The sequence below is a fragment of the Podarcis melisellensis genome, assembly GCF_964234715.1.
Source record: "Podarcis melisellensis genome assembly, chromosome: 11".
NCBI lineage: Eukaryota > Metazoa > Chordata > Lepidosauria > Squamata > Lacertidae > Podarcis > Podarcis melisellensis.
In genome coordinates, this window is record NC_138543.1 from 46,287,404 (window position 1) to 46,300,214 (window position 12,811).

Sequence of the window (12,811 nt, forward strand, 5' to 3'; positions counted from 1 at the left end):
TTTAGGTAATTGCTCGTCCTCAAAATAGACTCTTGAGCACTATAATGTGTCCAGTGTTTTCTCAATATAAGACATTGTAGGATATGGGTGGGGAATTTACAGCACAACAGATTTTGCTGGACTACAACTCCCATCATCCCTGAACATGCTGGCTGGAGCTGATGGGAACTGAAGTCAGTGACAGGTCCCCCTTCCCCGGTCATAGAGGAAGTTCAGTAGTGGTGAATAAGATGTCTTTCTGACATTGCTGATTTTCACACTAAGAACCTCCTGAGAAGATCCCGAGGAATCCCAGGGTTCTTAGAAATAGTTTGAAAACCACCAATTTAAGACACTGGAGAATACAATTACTGTATCAGTGATTTTTTCACTATTCACTCAGATTATTTATGCTCTTCCTTCCATAGCATGTTATCAAAGAGTGTGTCATCAAAAGCATATAATCTGAATGTGTATGTTGCTGAATATCATACATACAGAAAGCCATGGATTCCCAGTGTATTAATTATAAATGCTAGGAAGCTATACCTATTTGTCACTAGATCTACGGAATTATAGCAAAACTCATTAACTCAATGTCTAATGAAATCAGTATGGGTTCTCCTTGCAGCCATATTCCAACATAGTATCCGATAATCTGTGAGGTTGGCAACATACTTCTGAATAAAAGTTTTAATACTGAGAGAGGCAAAAAGGTGACAAGAATTTGAGCTTTTACACAATTTAAATATTATTCTGTACTTCTCATTAATTCCAATGAGGTTTAAATAATGGTTCAATGGTACATTTAAGTACTGGTCTGGCAGTACATCTTTATAATTACATATTGTGATTAATAGCTGTTTCTATTATACATCATATTATTTTAAGGAATAGCCATGTCTGTTGAAAGTAGATAAAATGTTGACAAAAGTACGTACTTTAAATAGTAATAGCCCTTTAGTGACTTCCTTCAGCAGTAATTTTATTTATTCAGAAAGTGCAGTGTATAAATAAGGCATATAAGAAACTGAGGACTATTTTAAAAGCCTTGTAAAAGTGCTCATGCTACAGCAACAATTATTATTCCCCCAGAAACACTAGTTTATGGCATATGGAAAATTGTTTCTTCTTCGACAAATAAGTTTTTATTAATTTTCCAATATTCCCCCCAATGATAGCCAAATTATAACAATATCAATTAATTTGGAAAATTGTTTCTTAACCAGGTATCTAGGTGTTTTATAGTTAACAAGACAAACAGGTATCTAGGTATCATTACTGTCTGGGAGGTACAGGCAGCAGTTGTGGCAAGGAGTGCATTCTACCTTCTCAGGCTTGTATATCAGCCATAGCTGTCAACGTTTCGCTTTTTTTAAGGGAAATTCCCTTATTCGTAATAGGATTCCTCGCAAGAAAAGGGAAAAGTTGACAGCTAAGACAGCTGCGGCCCTATCTGGAGCATCATGGCCTAGCTTTGGTTGCTTCAGTGCTCGGGGGTTGGGGGTGGTGGCAGTCTCTCAGAGATGATTCAGAAACCTAATGCAAAACACAGCCACCTGGGTGTCAGGGCTTGAGTCACCAGGAAGCAGGAAATCAGGTTGGAGCGCCGCTCCAGGACTGCCTCCATCCGGGAGGGGGGGGGTCTTCATGCCTCGTTCTTGCCCATGGTGGGGCTTCACTTCCAGCTGTTCACCAGCACCTGGGCTCTCGTCATTAACTTTTAATTCTTAAATAGTTTGCACCCTGCATCCCTGTGATCCTGCTGGCAATCTAAGATCTGTGTCTGAAGTCCTATTTCTGTGCCAGCCAGTGAAATTGGTTGGGAATGCAAATGGTCTTCTCATTCAGGCACTGCCCAGATGTAGATGCCTTAGCTTTAATAAGCCTACCTTCAGAACCTGTCCTAAAGAATGTGTGTTCTAGAACCATGTGAAAGCATTCTGACAGTCTGTTCTAATGCTGATTCATTACCTTGCACTGTGCAATGAGAAGCTGAAAATTACCCAAGCATATAACATTGCCAAAATCATAGTTCAAATAATTTAACTTACATGTGTAGCTGTAACTGTATAGGAAATGTAATCCTTCCTTTAATGAAATATTAATTTTGCTAGCATATTCACACATTTTATGCTGGCCTCGGGAGAAAGGATAATCAATATTATAAGTGTTACATTTTCTGTTCTAAAATTTGAAAAGACAAACAACAGCACACACTAAAAAACAATGACAGTGTCACTGCAAATATTTCACTTGAATGATATTGACTAGGACAAGCCTTTAAAAATGTTATTTATTGATTTTTTTGCAGATAACATAGTTATATGAACACAGCCTCAGTTCAGCACTCATGGAGGGTTGACAAATGCAACAGATACATCATGTGAGGCTGGAACCTTGTTCAGTTGTTAGTAGAGGTGATGTGCGCATTTCAAGCAGGAGTGATCACCAAAAGCTGCTACAAGCTGGATTGGTGCAAGGACAGCCTTTCTCACAGCCTGTTTCAAGCAGGGTTGTGCTTGCTTTAGTCCAGCAAGCCACTATCCCTCTGCCAACAACTTAGATATGAGACAGCAGAAGATGTCATTGGAGAATGCTCATGAACTCCTACTTCCTTTCTTTTTCCACAGTGAGCTTGGATGAGCAGCATTAGATTCCTCAGATTCATTTCTCATTATAGGGCAAGCCTTGCCATCACACATGGACATGAATACACCACAGACAAGTGTTTTGCCACGCTGGTGGTCCATGTTGCTGCCCCTACCCGATTTTAATTAAGCAGCAACATGAAAAGTTTACCCACATTTTAATTTGTAAGGAAAATACGAATGTTTTCAACTTCAGTGTTCTATCCTATCTTGCTCTTAGGTTATATATGTTTGCAAACATACATATTTGATGATAGAATCGCCTTCAAAAATACATAAATTGGGTACCCCTGGTCTAGATTTGTTTTCTTTTATTAACTTGCCAGGTAGCTTTATTCTCTTCAGTTTAGGAACTTCATACCTGCAGCAAAAGCTAAAAGCCCAGTATATATAGAGGAAAAGAATAGTGTAATCTGTGTCCAAAGCTAGCATTGTTTGTACATGAAATCAATTCTCAAGAGAGACATTGATAGATCAGTATGTCACAGCTTTGTGTAAACAAAGTCATGTGAATTTGAATGCTTAATAGAGACCAGAAGAGAATAGTATATCTGATAATATGAACAAAGCAAAGTTCTATTTGGCTGTGCAAATAATGCATGACATTTGTAGAGCTAATAGTCTCAAGAGTCAGCAAGTAGAAAAGGACGTTGAATTAAAAGTGTACATAAGGGCACTGAATTAAGCTAGAATCCACACGATAACTTGTCTGACATACAATGTAGAGCATACATTCTATATTAACAGTCTGCACTAATCTATAAATGGGTTATTTGGTTATTGGGGTGCCGAGAAACTATTGTTGTTACAGTACTATTATCACCTCCTGCAGACTTTGATTTCTTCATTCTATTGCTCTTGGTAGCATAGTACATCATTATTACTATCCCCCCACCCTGAAACCTTATGGCATTAATTAGATTCTAAAAACTCAGTGATGGACAACATCATTCCAGAAGAAACAAGAACCATTTCTTGCCTTGTTGTTATATTGAGCATTTGTTTTAATCTCACACTTCTTCATACCTCACCTCCACTGTTTAAAATGTATTTTTTATTAAAGATTTCTTGGTTTACAAAAGTATGTGCAATGTCTCTTTTTTTTCCAAGTTACATTTTCTACAGATCAGATTCATTTGTTGAAACATTAGTGTTACATTAGGAAGAGAAAGGGGGGAAGAGGTGGAGGGGCCATGGTGGGTTGGGTGGCGATGTTTCTATTTTACTTTATGTGTGGGGTTTTGTGTCAGCGTCGCTTGTGCAGGTATAAGGTGCTCTACGGCAGGGGGTTAGATCATGGGTTGGCAAGCTAAGACCCGGGAGCTGGAGCCGGCCCAATTGCCTTGTGGATCTGGCCCACGGACAGTCCAGGAATCGCCGCATGGATCAGTGTGGGGATTCTGATCATTGAGGCTGCTCCATTACCCCCCTTCCCTCATACACACCATAGCAGCGGCGTCTCCTCCCTCCCTCCTGGCTTCTCCCCGCCCTGCCTAGAGGAGGAAGGAGGCTGGGCTTTGTTGAACCGCGGTTGGTTGAGTGCCATTTTAAGCAGCCCCTCTCCGGAGACAGCCCTTTCACACCACTCATCGTGCCGCCGCCAGCCCCTGCCACTCGCAAGGCACAGGTAAACAGCCACTGGGGCTCGTCCAGTGCTGTGGAGAAGGGAGGGGCGAGTCGGGGGGATTTCCCCAAAAAAATTATTCCGGCCCCCCACAAGCTCTGAGGGACAGTGGAAAAAGTTTGCTGATCTTTGGGTTAGATAAATAGATTACCAGCAATATACATCATTCTTCATGTACTACACGTGTGTGCTCACATGATGCAGTAGTGGTAGCTACAAGAGAGATAGAGATTATTTACAAATCACAATTAGATACAGTTCAATATCTGGACAATATAATAGGGGATCTGACAAACTTCATAATTATTATTTCAAAATCTGATTAACTTTATCAGTTATTAAATGAGCTGAAATCTATATCTGAATCCCTTTACCCGGAGCCAACTAGAGCTCTATATACATAGAAGCTGGCTTCCATGTGCCTTTTCCCATCTGGATAGGAAACTGCATGCACAAATGTGTCCTGTGTGCATGATTCCCCTGCCACAATTCAAAAATTGGGGTTGCATAGTAGGAGAAGCAACCTTTTTTAAAAGCTCCCTGCCTGTAGCCCTTGCCACTCCACCTTAACCTGCTGAAAAGTTGTCAAATTTCTACTCCTGTGATACAGGAGGTATTATTTGGTTTTTGCTTTTATTTTAATTTTATATACTGTGATCTTTTTATGTGAACTGCCCTGAAACCTCAGGGTTTAGGGCAGTATATTAATAATATTAATAATAATAATAATAATAATAATAATAATAATAATAATAATAATACACATTATCTTACTCAACAGCTTTCTGATCATTAGCACAAGAGAGAGATTTTGAAATGAAGAAACATTGGTTCCCAAGGATATCCATTTTAGCTGGACCATAGGACCAGGCTGCCCAAGATCATGTTTGGTGAATATTAACACTTGCTAATATGTTGCATGGGACTGAGTACCCCAAACAAATATATATATCTCAGTGTGAAAACATGGGAGTTTTGCAGCTGGGGCTCTGGTTTTTGCACCTGCAGTTAATTGTGCCCATATTCTTGTGCCTACAACCCATTTTTGGTCTGAGCATCTGTTCCTTTTGTGTTTATTTGCACTTCAGTGATGCAGGCTTAATTTCTCCCATTTTTATTTCATAACATGCTAATGCTTGGTTTGTTTTTCGCTTAATGCTTTCTCTGTGGGCATTACAGAATTGTGTTAAGGATGTAATTTACTGTTTTGTATGTACTTGCCACAGCTGAGTAGATACAGTTAGGGTGACATATCAACTGTGGAAATAACATGGATCAGAAGTAGCAACTATGGAAATAACATGTTCTTTTCACACATGCTCCATCAGCTGTAGCTTTTGACTTCCACTGGCAAAGCACAAATGCCTTCATATCATACATTCCTCTATAATTTAGAAAATTAAATGTTGGCATATTTTATATGAGCTGTCCATTGTTTTCAAGTGGCACAAAGCCTTACCGCATTATCCATAGGGATCCTCTCCTAGGAAAACATATTTAGAACCTGATGCCCAATACATTTCTAGAGCTACTTACTTGCGTATAACCATGCTAAACTCAACTGGATTTGCTTCTATGAGTAAACATATATAGGATCAGAACTCAAGGTTGCAGTCCTAAGCACATTTAGACAATAAGGCTGGATTCCTGTGCACAGTTACCTAGGGATACTCTTCTTAAGAACACTGTGGTTTACCATCACCATTGCCACCTGCCACTAATCATAGAGCGCAGCATGGGCATAGCCAGGATTTTTTCTTAGGGGGCAGGTTTTTTGGGGGGGCAGAACCTCAGATTTGTATTGATTTATATTGATTCAGGGGATGCAGGTGGCATTGTGGTCTAAACCACAGAGCCTAGGACTTGCCGATCAGAAGGTCGGCGGTTCGAATCCCCGCGACGGGGTGAGCTCCCATTGCTTGGTCCCTGCTCCTGCCAACCTAGCAGTTCGAAAGCATGTCAAAGTGCAAGTAGATAAATAGGTACTGCTCCAGCGGGAAGGTAAACGGCATTTCCGTGCACTGCTCTGGTTTGCCAGAAGCGGCTTAGTCATGCTGGCCACATGACCCGGAAGCTGTACGCCGGCTCCCTCGGCCAATAAAGCAAGATGAGTGCCGCAACCCCAGAGTCGGCCACGACTGGACCTAATGATCAGGGGTCCCTTTACCTTTATATTGATTCAGAGTCAGCTGCCCCCTGGCCCCCCCTTAGCTACTCCCATGGACACAGGGTTTTTACCCTGTTCCTACTAATATTTGCCCCTCCTCCCTCTTCACAGTTTTTCTAAAGGGCTCATTCTGCTGCTGCTTTTCCCACCATCACCAGAAGAGAGAGCTTTGCTACCAGCCATTTTACGTTAAGCCTGAAGTGTTTCTCATTCTTTTCCTAGTAACAAACTTTTAAAACAAACTTTTAGAAGACATCTGAAGGCAGCCCTGTTTAGGGAAGCTTTTAATGTTCAATAGGTTATTGTATTTTAGTGTTTTGTTGGAAGCCGCCCAGAGTGTGCATGGTATAAATAATAATAATAATAATTAATATTATTATTATTACACCAGGTGCTAAGGACTTGCTTCTGCAGTTGCTACTACTGCTCAGGCCAGAGTGAGCTTCACTTTGCCCTTGCTGGTAATAAGCGTTCTTAATTGTCTAGCTATGTTATTTTATTATTCATTTATTACTAAATTGTTCTGAATTGTCTTTTATATAGTAACAGGCATGTGTTTGTGTATGAGAGACCTTGACTATAATTGGGATCACATTCACACTGTAAATTTGGGGCACTTTTATACTACTTGAACAATCATGGCTCACCCCCCCCCCAAAGACTCTTATACCATATGAACGAAAGTGGCTTCCCCTAAAGAATCCTGGGAACCGTAGTTTAAGGACACGGAGAGTTTTTAGGAGACCCTTCGCATAACCAGAAATCCCAGCACACTTAATATACCAAAAAGCTGAATGCAAATAATCTGGCTATGACTACTATGATTTTAATGCAAACAGGAATAGCATTGGGTGGCATTGTGTTCTCCAATGTTTATCTTATCAATAAAAAAAAAATTCACTGTGGCACAAGCACAGTTTTATTCTGAAAGCTTGCCCCAGAGAAAAAGAGTTTGAGAACCACTGCATTAGCCCAGAAAGTTTCATTTTAAAAAAGAGAGAGAAAAAATAAAATTCTCAGTTCAGTTCAAACAATGGGTGGATGGGGAAACTGCCATATTCCAATTACAAAGCAGTCTAGGTAAAGGTAAAAGAGCTTGCGAGCGGATGGCACTGTGGTCTAAACCACTGAGCCTCTTAGGCTTGCTGATCAGAAGGTCGTCAGTACACAGGTGAGCTCATTGTTCAGTTCAAACAATGGGTGGATGGGGAAACTGCCATATTCCAATTACAAAGCAGTCTAACTTCCAGCTGCTCATAACTATACAGTATTTTGATTGTATGACTGCAATCCTATGGATGCTTATTCGAAAGTAATCTCCACTGAACTCCATAGTAAAAGGTAAAGGGACCCCTGACCATTAGGTCCAGTCACGGGCGACCCTGGGGTTGCGGCACTCATCTCACTTTATTGGCCAAGGGAGCCAGCGTACAGCTTCCAGGTCATGTGGCCAGCATGACTAAGCAGCTTCTGGCGAACCAGAGCAGTGCACGGAAATGCCGTTTACCTTTCCGCCAGAGCGGTACCCAGTGGCGTAGCATGGGTTGTCAGCACCCGGGGCAAGGCAAGTAATTTGCACCCCCTAACCCATGGATTTGCGCCCCCTAACCCGTGGATTTGCGCCCCCTAACCCTAACCCCCAGATGTTGCGCCCGGTGCGGACGGCCCCCCTGCACCCCCCACGCTACGCCACTGGCGGTACCTATTTATCTACTTGCACTTTGACGTGCTTTCGAACCGCTAGGTTGGCAGGAGCAGGGACCGAGCAATGGGAGCTCACCCCGTCGCAGGGATTCGAACCGCCGACCTTCTGATCAGCAAATCCTAGGCTCTGTGGTTTAACCCACAGCGCCACCCGCGTCCCAGCCCTGGAACATAGGAAGCTGCTATTTAAATAAGTCAGGCCATAGGTCCATCTAGCATCAACATGCAGCCCTAGGCTCTGTGGTTTAACCCACAGCGCCTTCTGAGTAAATAGGTGTAGGTTCAACTTGTAAAACACATGCTTAATAAAGGCTCTTATTCAGCCAGCTGAAATGTAGCTTTTTACAAAAGCAAACAATCTTGGAGGCATTTTACCATTTAAGCCTGCTGGTGTGAAGTAGAAAACTCCTTACATAAAAAGAGATAAGTGCTTCTACTGATTCTCTTCAGCAGTCACTCTTCTTATTTTGGGTATTCTGTCCCTGCTTGACAGGTGAAGTAAGCAGTTTGAAATGTTAGAACCAAATAACTACAAAGGGGTTACACAGCAAAAGAGATGATCACACTCCAGCTTGCTCTAATTGATAAGCATAGGTAAGAAAAGTAAACAATCACTCATTCCTTCTCTTGCCACACCTTTTGAATTTGAGCTACTAGTCACAGACCACTTCAAAGCTTCATCCATTCATTCCCTCCCCAGAACAGGGGAAGCCCATCACCATAATTATTTTTGGCTAATCCTGGCCTTTAGAATGCCTTTCTTCTTTCCCAGTGGCCACTCAGTTTACTTTCATTTCTAGCCATTCATAAACCCAGTATATTCCCATAGCTATTTGGAAGCAATCAACACATCCCAATGGCCATCCACTGTCATTCTTTTCAATATGCCCCATTTACACATGAAGGACAAACATAGCTGTCCCCATCACATCTGATGGCCCTGAGGCAGAACAGATAAAACTGCTCAGACACCTGTGTGTTTGGCTTTGAATGGCCTCACCCTCAGGCTACTGGCTTTCTTTCCAAAGACTCAAATAGCAGGGCAGAGCAGGGGGTGTTAACAGCTTTGGATGGGTGGGGGTCAAATGTATTAAGGGCTGTGACAATGGAGAGGGAGAAGTCAGCAGGCCAGGTGCCTGCTTGGCTCTGCAAGATAAAAGAGGATTAGGGAGCCATCTGCACCTGTCAGGTGTGCTTCCCCTGGCAGGTTTCCCTTAACAACAAAAGTCCCTCACCAGGAGAAGAGTGGCTGCTTCAGATGACAGGTGTGTTCTAAACAAAAAAAAAATCCTTCCAGTAGCACCTTAAAGACCAACTAAGTTAGTTCTTGGTATGAGCTTTCGTGTGCATGCACACTTCTTCAGATACACTATCTAACTAGCTATCTAACTTTTAGAACAGGTTAACGGAGTGCCTAGATTGAAATTATATAACTGAAGGGGAGAAGTAGATGTCTCTCTATTGTCTTAGGCTACATTCCTAACTCTCTTTATCTGGGAGTAAGCCCCATGGAATTCAACAGGATTTATATTTGAGTATACATGGAAAGGGGACGTGGGTAGTGCTGTGGGTTAAACCACAGAGTCTAGGGCTTGCTGATCAGAAGGTTGGTGGTTCGAATCCCCGTGAAGGGGTGAACTCCCATTACTCGGTCCCAGCTCCTGCCAACCTAGCAGTTCGAAAGCACGTCAAAGTGCAAGTAGATAAATAGGTACCGCTCCAGCGGGAAGGTAAACAACATTTCCATGTGCAGCTCTGGTTCACCAGAAGCGGCTTAGTCATGCTGGCCACATGACCCAGAAGCTGTACACTGTCTCCCTCGGCCAATAAAGTGAGATGAGCACCGCAACCCCAGAGTCGTCCGCGACTGGACCTAATGGGTCCCTTTACCTTTACCTTTTTATACATGGTTAGGATTACACAATGCCTATCTTTGCCTTATGCAGAAGTACCTTGCACTGGATAGCCCAGCACAGGAACAAAGAAATAGCTTGCTTGCTAGCTATATCTGAGGTTCCCATGTCTGCATTACCCAAGGACTATTAGACAATGGGGCAAGAGTTGGTTGAGAAGTTGACAAACCCCCTGTTTCTTAACAGGGGTCACCGTAGCAATATTAGCTAACTATAAATATAATAATGCAGAAGATATAAGGAAAGCTATATGCTGACATCTTTAATTAATGTGTGTGAATTGAGGAAGGGTCATAGCTCCCTAGCAGAATGCATACTTTGCATGAAATTCCCATGCAATCTCTGGCATCTCCAACCAAGGGATAGCACAGGAGACCCAGTAGCAGGTGATGGGAAAGACCTTGTGAACCCACCATTTGTCAAAGGAGACAATACTGGACTAGAAAGGGGTGATATGATAGCCATGTTAAAATATATAAAAGGATGTCACATAGAGGAGGGAGAAAGGTTGTTTTCTGCTGCTCCAGAGAAGCGGACACGGAGCAATGGATCCAAACTACAAGAAAGAAGATTCCACCTAAACATTAGGAAGAACTTCCTGACAGTAAGAGCTGTTCGACAGTGGAATTTCCTCCCAAGGAGTGTGGTGGAGTCTCCTTCTTTGGAGGTCTTTAAGCAGAAGCTTGACAACCATATGTCAGGAGTGCTCTGATGGTGTTTCCTGCTTGGCAGGGGGTTGGACTCAATGGCCCTTGTGGTCTCTTCCAACTCTATGATTCTAAGAAAGATAATTGGATCTAGAGTAAGGGAGCTTCCTGAATGTGCTATTGTTGAGATGCATCTGCTCTGAGATTCTGGTCACTTCCAGATAACCTAGCATTCATTCTGATTTGTCTGCGGGGAGGTTAGACAATATTGTATCAATCAAGTGTAACCCCACACTTTCCAGTGCCTTTTTTCCTGTCGCTTTTCTTATAGCAAAAAGTATGTTTTGTCTGGGTGGGAGAGTATACACTGTAGCACATGTGTATGTATACACATTAACAAATAAAAATGTAAATGTATCCTGCAACATTTCTCTGATGGGGCAAAACATGAGCAGTGTCTCACCTAGGAGAAACCCCAGAAAATGGGGACTGACTCTGATAAAAAGGGAGGTGGAATATATGAAAATTAGTTGATAAGTCCAATTTTGTTGAGGCAGAAAGTAACAAAGAAATATTCCCAAAATTCTAAATGGTGAATAACAAAATCAAACATGTAGCCGCCCAAATCCAAAATTAAAATGCAACCAAGGTTGGATGAGGGAAGAATTGCCAAATTTCTTACTGCCTCTGCTCCTGTGCCTTGAACAGCAAAAGGGCACTCAGATTCGGCAGGAAATTTTCTCCCATCACTTATCTCCATGCCAGAGGGGGCATTTCAACTGCTTCATTCCTGTATATTGAGCTGAAAGCAGGGGGGGAAGGTCTTTAAATAACAACTTAGGTACAGGTGGGAGTGGGGAAGGAGTCTACAGGGCAGATCCAAAATGGGGTGGGGGTAGAAGCTCTACAAAAGTGGAAATGACCCAATAGGGCTGAAAGAAATATATCTGAATCAATTTAAAGAAAAGAACACATTTTTGGGTGCATATAATCAGATCTTACTTTCCTAGGAGCACAGGTATAGAAGCTTTCTTTGCAGAGGCATCAGATAGCCCCACAACTCTCAGTAAACATATACTGCAAGTACCTGGTTGTCTCCTCGGGATGCAAAACCGGTGATTAGTCATCAGAAGGAATTGTTAAAGCCTTGCAGTTTTGTCACAACCTGGGGTGCCCTGATTGCCATCCTTTTAAATTGTTCCTGTTATTCTTCTGCTTTTTAACTCTATATGGAAAAGTCTCTAGCAAGGTGATATCAGGGTCTTTTCAGTCCTAGGTGAAGCTGGACAGAGAGCCCATTAGCTGAATAGGGAAAAGCTGATATTTAAATAATTTTGAAAGAGAAGTTAAACCCAGATTGATTCGGGATGCGGTGGGGAGTGAAATGCTAAGCATCCTTTATCATTGCCCTCTGGTGGTGCATCTTGGTATTTCAAAACTAATTTTAACAGAAGTGGAGAGCATTTGCTTGCAAAGCAGTCAGAAGGCAACATTGGACACCAGTTCAGTCCTGTCCTCCCCACTCAGTTGCCTTCCAGTATGGTATTAACAAACAGCTTTCTTGATGAAGAAAATAAGCCATTGTTCCCATCAGAATTCTGCTCAACTGAATTTCTCTGCAATACCATGCAATCAGTACCCAAAATGTCTGTTTCTGTGTGTGATCTTATCACCTTTTGACAATTGTAATAAATACCTCATTCTGCCAGTTGCTACAGTATATGGAAAATTAAGTGTCTGGGTGCATCAATAGGTTTGCTGTCATTTGAAATGTAAAAAAACCCACTGAACCTGTACAGCAGGAAGAGAGTTCTTTGGTGTGCAACAATGTGTGGTCAGCTCCCAATGCAAGTAGGATTTACTCCCACTGTGTATGCCTAATGCTGTGCATAATACTCTAAGAGGCATTAACGTGTTGATTCCAAGAAAGGCTTTTGTCCTGTTCTAATGGCCTATTTAGGGACGTGGGTGGCGCTGTGGGTTAAACCACAGAGCCTTGGTCTTGCAGATCAGAAGGTCGGCGGTTCGAATCCCCGTGACGGGGTGAGCTCCCGTTGCTCAGCCCTGCTCCTGCCAACCTAGCAGTTCGAAAGCACGTCAAAGTGCAAGTAGATAAATAGGTACCA

General features: G+C 42.3%; 1 long non-coding RNA gene across 2 annotated transcripts in view; it reads left to right on the forward strand.

The window, feature by feature from the left end:
* LOC309380223 overlaps positions 1–12,811 on the forward strand; it is a 33,760-nt gene that overhangs the window by 11,436 nt on the left and 9,513 nt on the right. Inside the window, exons 3-4 of one of the 2 annotated variants that reach the window (XR_014172729.1) lie at positions 2,294–2,365; positions 5,036–5,144. This is a non-coding gene — a long non-coding RNA (uncharacterized lncRNA). Of the gene's footprint in view, positions 1–2,293; positions 3,685–5,035; positions 5,145–12,811 lie in introns of those variants that run through there. The other variant, XR_014172730.1, reaches the window with a different exon arrangement.